The sequence below is a fragment of the Thermobia domestica genome, chromosome 12 (genome assembly GCF_964235325.1).
Source record: "Thermobia domestica chromosome 12, izTheDome1.hap1.1, whole genome shotgun sequence".
NCBI classification, from domain to species: domain Eukaryota; kingdom Metazoa; phylum Arthropoda; class Insecta; order Zygentoma; family Lepismatidae; genus Thermobia; species Thermobia domestica.
In genome coordinates, this window is record NC_137465.1 from 204,704,874 (window position 1) to 204,719,459 (window position 14,586).

The 14,586-nt window shown below is 35.6% G+C and overlaps 1 protein-coding gene and 1 long non-coding RNA gene across 2 annotated transcripts in view; one reads left to right on the forward strand and one right to left on the reverse strand.

Moving 5' to 3' along the window:
- Vps51 (vacuolar protein sorting 51) overlaps window positions 1-6,718 on the reverse strand; it is a 99,270-nt gene extending 92,552 nt beyond the window's left edge. The window contains exon 1 of the mRNA XM_081734589.1: window positions 6,582-6,718. The gene's annotated coding sequence lies outside the window, so the exon portion shown is untranslated. The remainder of the gene's footprint in view (window positions 1-6,581) is intronic.
- The window catches only part of LOC145666960 (uncharacterized), a 55,491-nt gene that overhangs the window by 4,650 nt on the left and 36,255 nt on the right, over window positions 1-14,586 (forward strand). The window contains exons 3-4 of the long non-coding RNA XR_014127841.1: window positions 2,277-2,328; window positions 5,258-5,284. This is a non-coding gene — a long non-coding RNA (uncharacterized LOC145666960). The remainder of the gene's footprint in view (window positions 1-2,276; window positions 2,329-5,257; window positions 5,285-14,586) is intronic.

Sequence of the window (14,586 nt, forward strand, 5' to 3'; positions counted from 1 at the left end):
AACTCTTGACACTTCCAGCAATTGTTGAATAACAAATTATGTTCTTACACTTTGACCAGTCTTTATATCAACTCAGCACAACCGTTCCGTGCTTCACTTAACGGTCACAGTCTTCCGCCGATAATTCTTGACAGTAACGCAGCTTGCATGGTCGAAATAGTTCGGATCGCGTGGTGGGTTAGTCTACTTTCTCTAGGAGCTTTGGGTTAACACTTTTTTGGACTTCGTGTGAATGTTGTCTGAAGTACTACTGTTAAAATTCAAATAATTTATTATTCGAACAGTGAATTCTTCGAATATTCGAACAAATCCGCTTTTCGAACAATTATTTGAACTTTTATTCAGATGACGAATAATAATTATTCTAATAACGAATATTGAAAACGAATATTCAAACATCAGAGGATAAATTATTGGAATAATTCTAGCAGTAATAGTCTGAACCACTCTGACTTGGATGGGGGGGGGGGATCAATTGTGAGAATATTTGCCAGAGACTCTTATGGTAATTCCTGGTAGTACTTGGGTGCGCTGTAGCATGAGGTCCATGAACACTTGGCCATCACCTCTGTACATAATCTCTTTCCAGCCTTAGAAAAAAGTGGATGTAAACAAACCCACCTGACTACAAGTGGATCGATGACCAGTGATTGGTTGTTCTCACTGTACTAATATCCTACCGCAATATAATCCCTACTAAAATGATAATTTCAAATGAAAATATCCGAATTTATCCTGTACTTTGTGATAATAAACGCAATATATAATATTTAACAACAGATGTAGTTTTATTTCAACCTCACCTGTCCTTGGACATATAGTATTTACTGCGCATGCGTATGCGTTCGCGCGCCGACCCCACTCATTTGAAATTGTAGAGTGCAGAGAGTTCCATGGCGAAAAAGTGTTACAACAATCCACCTTCCTCTCGTGTTATAAAACACAAAAGAGAACATCAGGAGCAGAGGCAATCTCGTTTATATAACGATTTAAAAAAAATATGTATTTCCAACATAGTAGTCAATGTCAGTGCGTTAATTATATACCAACCAACAGAGCCTTACACTTTGGAAATTATGCGACGACAATAAGCTAGCAGAAGATCTTGCTGTTCACGTCTCTCGCTGCCGAAGCACGTGTGAGCCGCGGAGTAATATATTTCGCTTTGTTTACATCAACTTTGTTCTAAGGCTGTAAAGACTTTAGCAAATGCAACATTTCGTCAGCTCAAATAGTTTTAAATATTGCGTCATTTTTACTTGTTTTTGTACTGGGTTTGTTGCTTGGTTTGAATCGTCCGTATTTTGAGGAATGTATTGTTCCACTGAGTATTCGATACATTCTTGTCGAATGTTCGGAATACTCCGAATACAGAGAACGTCACAGACTGTCACTTACACACATTGAACAATGCAATTATTGAGCGTGTCCTCTCTTTTGTGCACGTTTGTAACATTGCTCACGTTCTCTTATATTTTTTTACCCTTTTCTTCGTGTATTTATTGTTGCTGCATGTTTATCTTTTATTCTGACTTTTTATTGTTTTTTCACTAGCCTATATTGTTATTCTTATATATTTTCTCTATTTTACTATTATTAGTATTTTATTGTTCTATTTTTACTATTTATTGGTATTGTCATATCTTTACTATTTATTGTTGTTATATATTTACTATTTGTTATTGTTATAATTTATTATTCTCATATATTTATTAATTTACCTCTTTTCTTAGTTATTTCTCTTTTCCAGCAGCATTTTTGTTATAGTTTGATACTTTTGTTTTTTTTTAATTTTATTTATGGCAGTCATGTTAATCGTGACGGCGATAAATAGCCTCGCTGCTGACGTCCCAATTAAAATCAATCAATCAATGTTTCTACTGGAAACCTAAATTTAATAATATGATTAGATTTGTACCAGGCCGGTAGCCAGCCCCAAAATGTAGAGGGGCCCGGCTTAATTTAGGGGTTGGGGGGGCGATTCAACCATATTATAGTTCATCACCATATTCATTTGGAAGCCTACAGTGAAAATTTTAGGGGGTCCAGCAAAACTTTAGGGGGGCGGACCCCTGGATACGGGCCTGATTTGTACCACTTTACAAATGAAAATTTGTTTAATGAAAAATTATTAATATACTCGATAAATAAATAAAAGTCTTTATTCATCACTTCCATACAACTGATCAGCCATTCCAGAATAATACAAATAAGTATTTAAAATGTAGCAATTAATAATTATAATGTTCAGAATCCAAAATCCATTTTGTTTTCAGGCAGACGATGAGGAGCATGCTGAAGATGCTGAGAACGACGAAGAACAAGGAGGTAAACGAAAAGCTTCTTCCTATTAAATACATATACAGTATAAGTATTAGCATTTTATATTGGACATTTTGAAAGGAAATGGGGTAAATGCTAATTTTGTTAAGCTCAATGGAATTTAGTGGTTGATACTCTCTCTACATAAAACAATTTTTGACTAATTTGACTGATAAATTGCAAGGCTAAACTTCATAGGCTAGGAACTTTGATTTGGGACAGTACATACTATGTGGAGTAATAAATTCTTTTTTCAAAACAAATCTGATCTTGACTAATTGATGGCTGGTCCTTTTCCATCATCAATGAGCAAAAATTTTTCCCCTCTCGATGTTTGTATCCATTTCTGTACGAGTTCATTCACAGAACTTGGCAAGGGAAGAAAGCCTTTAGAACCCACATTGCATAGTGCATACTTGACATCTGAGAACAGCGGTAATTCTGCAGCAATTTCGTCACTAAGCACAATCTTTTCTCTACAATAAAATTAAAGAAATTGTTGAATTGAACTGGAAATATGAAAAAATTGTAAATATTGAAGTTGAATGCGTAATTTTACATAAACAAGTTATTTTGGTGACAACTTCCAATGATTCGTCTGCGACTCTTCTCTTCATTGTCTACCATAACTCTACATTGAACTTCGGCAGCATTTGGTTCATGTAAATGCCTCCCGGATACAATCCTAAGTTCATCTGATTCCAAACGATGGAATTAGTTTCTCAACATGTAATACAAATATTGGTGTGCTTCCGGTGCAGTACAAATTTTCCACAAACCTATGTGAAAAATAAGAAATTTCATCTTGAGAAACAGAAACACACGCATTGGGTTATTTTTCAGTTCTTCGAAACAGGAGCATACTCTCTCCCTTATGGGCGACTCTGTCTGCACTTATAAAATTTACTAAGATTTTTTCTTAAAATAACTAACAGATCACGATCACGTAACATCAACCCTTTACTTATAGACAGTGGACGATCCCCTTAGCTTTCAAAGCAGATCATTTTCACTTTAGCATCTTCCTACAAGCTACAAATTCTACTGTATGGTGAATTCACTATTAAGATCAAAATTCTAGGATTCTAGCTGCTTGTCTAACTAAAACAACTAGGCAAGGAAAGTTTCTTCAGTGAGATCTCAAAAAATCATTTTTCCTCACAGACTTCCATAGACAGAGATTCTGGTAGAAAGTTGCACTACTTTCCTTGCCAACCGGAAAATAAAGAGGGTTAAATCCAGTATTACAGTACAAGAACTTTTAGTGCTGGTCAGATTACAAAGAGAAGAACATTGTATCAACGGTTTTCAGTTATCCAGAGGTAACCGAAAGGAAGAGTGACACACAATCTATCTAAAGATCAAGATGATGATGAGATCAGTAACCAGTATGTCTCAACCTCATCTGAAGCTTCCGAAATGGTTGCAAATTCAAGTAGATATATTTGAATGTTGACCAAATGTTACTATAACATAGTTCACGAAATGAAGGAAACTGAAGATTTTGTTTACAGTTTAAAACCATCAAGTCAAACCAAACGAAGATGATGTACTTATTTAACTAAGAACAAAACGATTACCTTGTTTAGTGTTTTAACTCTGTGTATATGGTGTTGTAGTTAAGTGTGGTTTCTATGGTACGTGTGGTTAATTTATGGGCGAGTAAATGTCGTTTATTTGTTTTCGATATAGTATCATGCAAATGATGTGCTCCTTTAAAAAAGTCTACTGCCTTTGTATTTAATACTTAATTTTGTATTTAACAACGCATTTTTTTGATAATTCAATTTTTTTTAATGTCCCCTTAGACTTCGAATTAAAAAAGACCACACTGTATTTCTAAATGTGCATTGTAAAATAGAAATTCCATCAAACCAGTGGCCATTTCGTGTGATAAATTTTTCGTTTTCGTTCTTCATTTTCCTGTGCGGTGGGACTTCTAGTTGCTTTTCAACTTTTGTATTGATATTCTGGTGATTTTAAGTTTTTGACCTGATGGGGAAAATATATATTAATATGCTGGTAACACTATATTCATGGCGAATACCGGTTACCGGTTGATGGCTTTCCAGATAAAGATCACTACTCATGATAAACTCTGTAACTGGATATTCATATTTTGTTGATTTCTGGTTTGATCTTCAATCTCTAAACAGTTTTCTATGATGCATTTTCCCTTTATTTAATGAGTATTTCTTTTCGTAGCTGTTATAACTTAATTTAGTTAATGTTACGCAAGTGTACACAATGAAATGAATTCTAGAATTCTCCTACTCCGAGAATGTAACGAGTGTTAAGTGATTTACTATGTTCTGAATGATCATATACAGGGCGTCCCGTAGGTGGGACAAGTGTGGCAATTGCTCCAGGACCTCGGAGCCGTAGGAGGATAGAGTTAGGCTGTTCAGAAAAATGATCAAGTTTCAGTATTTCTAATTCATTTAAATGGTTTAGTAATCATTCATTATTTTGTAAGACATTTTTACGACTCTGTACTCTTACTAGCGGGAAGTGCACTTATAATGAAATACCGCTATCATTCATGTGGTAGTTCCAGCAAGCTCATTTATTCATGCTGGGTATGAAATTGGCCTCACTCAAATATCGCCCCAGCCCCAGGCCCAGAGAATAGACGGGACGGCTCTCATGCTATGTGATTTTTCTTGTTTAGAACGTGCTCTACTTTACTGATTTGGAGTTATTTAAGCGACTCCAGGCGGAAGAAAAAGCAAAATAAGTACAAATTGGCCGCCATATTGGTATATTTTTTGTCGTGAAGTTTTTGGAAAATGACTTCAATACATTTTACTGAAATGCATCTTAGTTTTACATTCTTAATAGCTCCTATTAGAATTCCTAGAACTTGTTTCATCGCCTATAGCGGTTCTTAACTTATAGAGATTGTTTCTAATTTTTTCCCATTTTTTTTTTTCAGGTGAAGCACCAGAAGAGGAAGAAGACAGTATGTACATTATTCTATATTTTTAAAATTTTAATTAGAATTTCTGTGTTTTGCGCCTTTATGCAACATCAGGCTTACTAAGAATAGGGCCACCACAGCATATCATCTTCAAGAGAGCAGAATTGTAGAATCTCACTACCGACCCCCGCTTAATTTTATTCACAAATCTATAATGGAGTTATTGTTGCCTTATCATGTTAAATCCACATGATACTAAACTTGTATGGACAGTGTTAGTGTCAGTATAGACAGTGGTGTTATTCAGCCGGTTCGCTAGAACCGGTTGTTAAAATATTTCGAGTTCGCAGAACCGTTTGTTATACTTAGACATAATAAATTTTACCCAGTTATACCTAGGAACAAGTAATTTTAGTATAAATATCTTTGTTTTTAGAAATTCTTACGGCTACGGGGTTAAACATATGATCTCTCAGAACAAGATGTAAACGTTTATTTCTTAATCTCAAATTCTGTTATCAAGAATGAGAACTGGCATCACATACGTGTAGTGGAAAGGGTTATTTATATTTGGAAAGCATACATACCATTATCAACAATCATCGATCCATTGCTGCATTAAGGTCTTTCGAATACGTTTTGACAGCCATTTTTCTTGCACAATTCCTTTCAAAGATATTCGCAGTGCTACATAATTTCGTCACACCATTTTGTATTAGGATCTTGTGTAGGTTTCTATTATCACTTGTGGTAGCCTAACCAGTAACAACTTTGCTTACACAGAACCGGTTGTTAAAAATTAATAACACCAGTGAGTATAGACTATTGTAACATAACTTGCTCCTGGTAGGCAAGCATACACGTTAATCCTGCTGTGGGAGACCAATATTGGGTTACGTAAATCACTGTTTGAAGTGAACATCTAGCATATGTGGAATAAGAAATACCTTTCGAAAACATGGCATTTTATTATAATAAATTTTCAACATATGTGAAGAAGCAACAAATAACATAACTAGACATTAGGCCTATTCCAAGAAGATAAATCTTCTAAATTTAATCTTATGCTTGTGTTGAATCACTTATCAATTTCAGTGGTGAAAAGTAATTATGGGACAATACAAATTTCCGCGATTTTAAGGTTTTAATTTCAATAGATCTTCCTAAAAAAACAAGTTTAATCATGCCAGAAGGACGAAATAACATGTTGTCCCTTGAGTGTAAAAGCTCAGTTAAAACGGTTATTTGTCATTCGGTAAGCTGTTAAAACTGTTATTTCTCAAAATGGAAGAAAGAGAATATTTTAGGTTTAAATTTAGGAAAATATTAACTAACTCACTGAACACTGTGTGTACACTTGTACACAATTTACAATCTACATACAAACACGCTCTTCGAACTTGTATCACTTAAAGAACATTACTTTTCACTCATACTTCAACACAACACTGTTCCATTAAACGAAGTACAAAATAAAGCTTCCTTCCTCAATCATTAGTACGCGGCTGTCAGCGGGAGAACAGTTCACGTAATTTCTTGATAGGTGGCAGCACAAATCAAAGTCCAATAGAATGCTTTCAGTTTTGCCATCTCACTTTCCATTATGACTTTTTTTTTTTCGAAATGTTACACTATGCTTAAAAATAGAGAAGTTTCGAGACATATTTTCGAAAACTTTAAAAATAATTCTCGTATTTAAATATAGATGACAGAATAAGAAATTATTTTCATAACTTCAAAAATAAGACTGGAAACGGGCTCAAATGCTTCTTAATTGAGTCAGGCTACGTAAAATATCTCTCCAATATACCTAGTTATGGTGACTCCATATCGCACATTTTCTGGATAATATAAAATTCAGTCTTAAATCGTTATATCTCTAGATATGCACTAATTCACTCTCCCTCAACCATCGATAGCTTAGTTCTGCGTTATACACACCATGTTTTTTGAACTGCCGTTTTGGTGGCGCTGATAAGAGACAGACACTTAGGGTACGATCATGCAGAAGAGACCTCGCGATCAAGGTCGAGGTTTAAGTCGCGGTTGCACTCTCGATACTGGCACAAACCCATGGATTCAAATGAGTAAGTGCATGCCGAAGATGTACGGTACATCGCAACCTAGAGGTCGACCGCGAGGGTGATCGCGATGATAAACAACTGAGTTTGTTTTTACATCGATGTTCAGTGGAAGCATCGCTGTGGCTCGTGTTCTCATTGGTTCTCCCTGAAGCGCTGCACAGAATAAAGTCTTCATTGGTTTCGAATTTCGTCTGCAGAGGATTGTGTGTGTCTATGCTCGAAAGGTTTTGCTGCACTATTAAATTTGACTATGAAAGACATATTAATAGAATTAGTGAGGAATGTTCCAGCAATATGGGATTTAAAAAAAAAACATCATAATAGGCACGTTTTAAATAGAGAATGGAAGAAAATAAGAACTGAAATGGGAAGTTAGATAAGTTATTCATATTTATTTGAGAATTGTATTGTAGCTTATTATTATATAAGGCAGTGGCGGTTACAGGGAGAGGACTTTCGGGCTGAGTCCGTAAATTGTGGAATTTCTAAAGAAAAAAAGAAGCTACTGTTCTATGCCTAAAAACTCCACTCCCCACAGATCCAACACTCCACTGGTTCCCGAACTGGGGGGCTGCCCCTGAGACACACGAAAGCAAATCAAGACGGCACAGATTATTGAGATACCATGAACTGCAAAATTATTTTTACACTCTAAAGGTGTCAGAATTTTCTTTTCAACCACGATTAGCTAATTCTTGTATTAAACAAACTTCCAATTAAATATTGAGATTTTGTTTTACTGATTCCAATATGTACTCTATGGGGAGAAACATGGGCATTACGCGAAAGCGATGAAAAAATTGCAGGCTTTCAAAAAAAGAGAGGAGCATGGAGAAAAAAGGAGAGAATTAGCTGTGTTGAACGGAAAACGAATGAGAAGGTGTTAGAAATATTAGTAGTAGGGGGAAAAAGGAAGAATTTTAGATATTGATAAGAGGAGAAAGAGGAACTGGTTGGGATATTGGCTGAGGAGGACGTGCTAGAGGGTATGGTAGAAGGAAAGAGAGGGAAGGAGCGAAGGAGACTTAGTTGAAGGAAGGTATTAAAACAGAAAATTGCTACGTTAAGACGAAGAGACTAGCTGAGGACCACCGTACATCGAAGTTTCTCAGTTGCAACAAATAACCTGCCAATAATGGCAGAATAACTATGATGATGATATGTTTAGCAATATTCAAAAAAAAAAAAAAAAAAAAAAAAAAAAGAGAGAGAGAGAGAGAGAGAGAAAATTTAAATAATAATTATTGTAATCAAAACTCTTAATATTTTAGAATAATTTGACTGAAAACTGAAAACGACTCAACTGTCTATATCTTTTCTGTAAACTCAATTTAAATAAATATTTTTGTCCTATATTAAAAATACAAGATTAAGGCAAACCCCAAGTTATTTGAAATAACTGTACAAAATCAGTCTCATTTGTGAATATGGATTACTATCATCAATTACCCACTTCTTTGGGTTAAATTTAAAAAATAATAATAATATGTTTCGTTAGTCAGTCACTTTTTACTATTACTAAAGCGTTCTCTGATATCCGTCATTTTCGACAGTTTTTATATTTCTCTCGCCTCCTCCTTCCCAAGTTCCAGGGCTGAATTTGGATTTAAACGCTATCAAAAGTGTCACTGTTTATCTTAGAGACCCCGAAAATTATGGAATTGGCACTATTATCGGCCATTTTCAATAAATTTATATATTTCCTCCTCCCCCATGTTGCAAGGCACAGCATCGGAAATGTCACTGTTCATCTCAATGACCTCGAAATCCATGGATTCAACATTGATAATAATGGTCATTTTAGATAATTTTATATATATTCTTCCTCCTCCTCCCCAAGTTGCAGTGCTGAATTTGCATTTAAACGGGATCGGAACTATCATTGTTTACCTTAGCGACCCCAAAAAGTATGGATTCGACACTAATATTTGGTCATTTTTTGATCATTTTTATGTATCTTCCCCTCCCCCAAGTTACGAGCTGAAGTTTGTCGTAAATGGTATCTGAAGTGTCAGTATTCAATTAGTGACCTCGAAGACTATGAATTCGACACTAATATTCGTCATTTTCGATCATTTTTATATATTTCCCCTCCCCTCCGCCAAGCTACGGGGCTGAATTTGGATTTAAAGAGCATCGGAAGTGTCACTGTTTATCTCAGCGACCCCCAAAACTATAGATTCCACTCTAATATAAGTCATTTTCGATCATTTTAAAATATCTCCCCCTCCTCCTCCCCTAAGCTGCACCGTCAAAGTGATATAAAAGAAACCAATCTGAGGCCCGAATCTCATCTATGTTGAAATGTGATCGAGATCGGTTGGGTGGCTCAAGAGCTATTAAGTCACAAACTTAGTAACTTTTATTTGTATTTATATTGATTTTTGTATATCTCCCCCTCTTCCTCCTCCTATACGTTGCTCCGTCAAACTGAATTGATAAATAACATTACAGGCTTGAACCTCATCTATGTTAAAAATTTGTATTTGATCGAGATTGGTCGTTTAGTTCAAGAGTTATTAAGTTTTATTTATTATTTTATAACTATCATCCTCCTCCCTCCCCTTCCCCTAAGTTTTATCGTCAAAGTGAAATGATGAAAACACTCCCAGGCCCAAACCCCATCTATGTTGAAAATGTGATCGATATCGAGCGGGTGGTTCAGGAGATTAGGAGTTACAAACATAGTCACTTTCAATTTTATAATACGTATAGATTTACTGTTATAGTATAATGTTATATCGCCCAATCCTCGATGTGCTGTACCTAAGGAGGCTAAAAGTTATATTGAAAAACAATTATTCAACGTATAAGCATCCGCCCATGAAATAAAACTTGCGGTCACATGCACTGAATTTTTTGTCAATGTCATAAAAGTGTTATTTCGATATTAATTTTATGAGCACACATTAAAAATTTCCAACGGATGCTTGAGTCTCGGAGCCAAGGCCATACCCATGTTGTCGGCACCTATGGTGTATGGAATTACCGATGTTCAATACTACATTTCTCTTTAGTTTTGGAGAAAGAACACGACTAATATGCTTTGAAATGAAATGAAGTATCTAGTTTAACGTCTCACGTTTATTCACCAAGGCTAAGGGAGACAGTGATGATGAGAAATGACTAAAATGGTGGAATGAAGAAAGTCTGAGAAAACGGAAAAACCCTGAGAAAATCCACGCACACGGTATTTGCTCACCAAAATATCCTACATGGCGCAAGATGACATCTGTGTCTCTTGAAAACGAGCAATACCTACTGAAAACGCGAACAACCAACTCAGAAAACGACATACTGTAGCTATATGCTACAGAGGCAGATTGACTCACACGGATTGCATAAACTACTGGGAACACATTCACTCCAGCGGCATTTTTACTGAAGTCAAGAAATTCAAGAGAAAGATGTAATGATTTTTTCCCTTCTTTCTTACATTTTATAAAAAAAAAAATCATGTAGTACCGGTACTTATGCAAGACTTGCGCAAGAGTCTTGGTTTTGGTCTTGCACCCCTTGGTCTTGGTCTTGGTCTTGCAACGGGATTCCTAGTCTTGGTCTTGGTCTTGCATGCAAGACTCTTGCAAAAACTGCAAGATCAAGACTCTTGCGCTCATCACTAATTTTTATACAGTGACGGAATAATTTCACATGCGTGACAGCAATGTTTCCCCTTAACCGGAGAACTTAAGAGCGAGGGTGCGACCTCCTCGCTATGTGCGCCCTGTAGCGACCGCGACTTAAACCTCGACCTCAATCGCGAGGTATCTTCGGCATGCATTTACCCTTAGGCATTCATTTGTATTCGGTAGGGGTCCAAAGCATTTTGGGGTGTCCAAATTCAATATGAGGATACATTATATTAAAATTTGTAAACTCTCCCCTAAAATTAGACCAAATTTACAGGAAAGTCAGGATTTCGCGGGGTCTGAATACTCAATACCTATCCCCTGAGTACACCCCTGATGAAAGGATAGGAAATATAATTCAACCGCAGAGTTATGCACCTATGGTCAGACTCCGATGGTAAAACCAGTTCGTTCCAGATCCTGATTGCTTTCTGCAGTTAGTTAGTTGTGCCTCTCATCAGTAAAGATATATTTTAGTTTTTATATTATAATTATCAGATGTTTTTATATTTTAATTATCTCAGGCGTCATAATCTTGATTTTAAAAATTGATACATTTGCATAACTTCGTTGAATATTGCAAAAAAACAAGGCCAAAATATATCTTCTTACGTAGAACACAGGGTTATTATAAAGTTCTTGCTATAAAACAAATGCTTATAACTTAAAAAAAAAAAATATTGCAGTGAAATGAAGGTTAAGATCGTTATTGGCACTTACAATTTGTATCATAATCCATAAATTACACTGTTGCCATCATCGTCACACCTCCAGCTGGGCTCCGTTGGCATTCATACATTCCTGGAAGCTCCGGCGAAATCAGTGGCGTCGTCAGAATATGGATCACTTCATTAATCTTAGCTTTCAAGTCTTGCAAGTCAATTGGATTTACCGCATACACCAAGTCTTAACATGACCCCATAACCATAAATCACAGAGTACTAAATCGGGAGACCTGTGAGACCAAATGGTGGAATGTGCATCCAACCCATCTGCCAGGTAACTCATGATCAAGGTAGTCCTGCAAAATGTGGGGGAAGGCTCCATCTTGCTGGTAGTGGATGCGATCCTTGATTTCCAATGTAACCAATTCAGACATCAGGAAATTTCTGAACATTTCAATGTATGTCTCCCCTGTCACAATGTGTTCGTCGAAGAAAAACGGACCTATGGGGTGATCCATTGATACGGCGCACCATGCATTCACTTTCTATAGCTGTCTCTTTCGTGCGTTTCATGTTCTTGGGGGTTTTCAGTTTTCCCAAACAAGACAGTTGTGTCAGTTTACCTTCCTGAAACATGGAAAGTTGCCTCATCTGACACGGGAAGATCCCACAAGTTGTTGCTCAAATCTGATTGCCACATAGTACATCTGATAGAGCATCATAACAAATGAAAATGAGCAAAATTTAAGGTGCTATGGACCAGAAGGATAAGAGCTATGGGGCTTCAAAATTTGAAAATTCAAAAAATTATATCATGGAATTATATACGTTTAAAATAAATATCTTGAAAACCGTTAAAGCAATCAAAACAAAAGTTGCGCAATATAATGAGAACAAAATGCCATATCAAAAACCACAGTGTTGCTACAGGTGAAATAGTGTTGCCAACTCAACATAAAATATTTTGTTTGAAATAGCACCATATACAAGTGCACACAGATTTAAAATGCACTATTATCACAAAATATAACAGTAAAATGTAGTGGTACAGTTTTGCACACTGTTGGAGCTACGTGTGCAGAAAATATTCAATGGAGAAGACGTGTTTTCTAATTCTGTAAACTGGTTCTCCAGATTATCTTATCAATATTTGGAAGAGTACTTTCTTGGTTTAGGTATTTCGTGTTAAGTGGCATATTCTTTTATTTCCTTTCCTACATACCATATGATTATGTTTGTACACTATAATACAGGGTAGCCCAAAAGTAGGTATACAGTCCCGTACTGATCAGCTCACTGTATTTCATATCATTCCTTACTGTTATCCATTAGGTAGACTTAGTTTCTTTATTATTTGTTCTTAATGTCTTTTTACTTATATCTGAAGCTCGGAACAACCGAAGTAAATAAACCTATAAGCTAGAATATTATACTTGATCAATGCAGGGATGTATACCTACTTTTATGCCACCCATATACACATATTCACATTGGAAATATAATTATTTTATTACTACCTCATTTCGTTTTTAGTCGGCCCGGATAGCCGTATGGTCTGGAAGGCTAAACAACCGACTTATTAGGGATCGAGGGTTCCAATACCGCCTCGGATATGTTTTTGTTGTTCTTTCCACCTTACATTTAATTGTTATCTTTCTCTTTTATAGTGGTTCTGATCCCACTTTACATTATAGGACCCGTCGTATATAGCTTCAGAGTTGACACAGGACGTAAAATGGCGTCACTCAACTTCGTTTTTCAAATGCATCAATATTTTGTGACTGCTGACATTTTGCTATGTTACATTATCGGTGCTACGCATTTGAACTAAATTCATAGTATGAGATGCAAATTCCTTTGTTACCATATGATGCCACATATCAGACTTCTCCATTGTACATTTTCAGCACATCTAGCCCAACAGTGTGCAACACTGTACCACTACACTTCAGTGTTATGTTTTGTGATAATAGTGCATTTTAAATCTGTGCACACTAGTATATAGTGCTATTTCAAACAAAATACTTTAAGCTTAGTTGGCAACACTGCTTCACCTAAAGCAACACTGTTTGTGGTTTTTGAGGGGGCATTTCGTCCTACTGAGATAGTGAAGTCGTCATTTCCTTTCCGTTACCATGGTGTGCGCCATGTTTTTTTCTATACAATATGTGAAGGAATTGTGTATGTTAAAGTCTAGTACAAACAAAGACAATGGCTGTAAATTTATTTATAATTATAAAAATGTTCTAACGACTAATAAAGTTGGTGGGAAAGGGTATAGATTTAGAACATGGAAGCCTGCGTTTAAGAAACTTACAAATACAATTACGAAAATTAAAAAAGAAAGAGAATATCTAAGGAACTTATTTCTAAAAGCACCACATCTCTAAGTGATAAGTTAGAAATCGAATAATTAATGTAAGAGCCATTACCGTGTAATCATGCACAATATTAACTCCTAAGCATGTAGATTGATTGACAAACTGTCGGCACGAGGAAATTTGTAAAAATATACGATGTTTTAAAAGAAAAAAATCTTCTAGAATAATGTTAATTCTGTTGGGACATTTACACTTTTAACGCTCACTCTTTATAATGGGAGTGAACAATATTAATATCTACAATATTACAAAAGAAAGAATAAGCTAACCTTTAGGAATATTCAATCCAGACCATCGGTGGACATAGGCAAGATCTCTTATATTCTCTGTCTATTTTCATTTTTAAGAAAGCATTTAGAAAAGGTACAATAATTACACATCTAATTATGGATGGTTCAACATTTCTTTTACACAACTGTTAAACAGTAATTCTGTTCACATTTGCAATGGTGTATCTATATCATACTGATATTAAATGAAAAAATTTCCAAAATTATTTCAAGTTAATACCTGATTATGAACAACGTGAGTACACTTTCAGGTTTAATTTAACCTGGAAATATAGAAATTCTCAAAGTATATAAT